A 1,181-nucleotide genomic window follows, 5' to 3' on the forward strand; every position below is an offset into this window, starting at 1 on the left:
TGCCATCTTTAAATACGTAAGACGTTACGTCGTCGTCAACGTAATGACGGCTTCCGCCCAATTCCGACAGGACACGCCCCATTATATCAAGCAGGAGAGCACCTCTGACGAAACTCCGTTAGAAAGTGAGACACTTTTATATTGCTTTGTCTTTTGTCAAAGTCCCACTCTGATAGAACGTGAAATTAATCAATGTATACATTCCTTTGTTTTCAGTGCTTTATTCGGCTAGTTTAAGATGAACAAAGTGTCCCCTTAGCTTGGTCAAATAGAAACGTTTACAGTTGGTTGACACCTGTCGTCCCTGTCCACCACTGGGGACGATTGCACAACATGAATGTGGAAAGACAAAGCAAGTCAATTATTATTTATTTAGAAGTCTGGTCAGCTGTGAAGGTGTCACAGCATTCACTCACCACCACCAACAACTGCTTGCCAGTTGTGCTATATTTTCAAGGTAACCTCGTGCCCCAGTACAAAGCAGTAAACAAGAGTTTACTTTTTTTTATTTTTATGTATGGATCTGTTTAAATCACTTATTGTGCTCATTAAATAGTGAATCACTAAATTCTGTGACAGTCAAAAGAGCCCGATGCATCGATTGCCAAAACATTTAGGGTTGCTTTGCCTTGAAAACAAAACTCTAGTCAAGTAAGTGTTTTGGTTGACTGGTGCGCACGAGATAAGTGTACAGAGAGCCAGAAGAGAGGTGAAGTGCGGTGCGCCTGCTTCAAGCTCATGCATCCGTAACCATGAAGTTCTCCAGGGCCGTCCAATTATAAAGTTGTGTGGAAACTACGAATGCTCGGGAAACTTCGATAGCATAATCAACATAATCCACGAGCTCTTAACATTCTCGTTGATTGCCTTTTACTAACAATAATCCCTTCCGAAGCAAGTGTTGTCAACGTGTCTTCATAACTCATCCCCAAGCTAAAGTAAAGCTTAATTAAAGGGTCTCTATCCGCAGCTATACCACAAGGACGGGGTGCCTTCAGCAGGTGGCGGATGGGATGAATGACTCGCCCTTGTGCACTGCCAAAATTATTTCATTTCTTAATTTGGCCCTGTGAATTCATCAAAACGTGCGGACAATTTAATTAAATTTAGGCCAGGTATTATAACTTGTGTGCACAAATTCTTCTTCTTCTTTTAGATGTATTAATTGACAGTCCTGCCTC

This window comes from Anarhichas minor, unplaced genomic scaffold (genome assembly GCF_050575085.1).
Source record: "Anarhichas minor isolate MPS153535 unplaced genomic scaffold, ASM5057508v1 ptg000040l, whole genome shotgun sequence".
Taxonomy (NCBI): domain Eukaryota; kingdom Metazoa; phylum Chordata; class Actinopteri; order Perciformes; family Anarhichadidae; genus Anarhichas; species Anarhichas minor.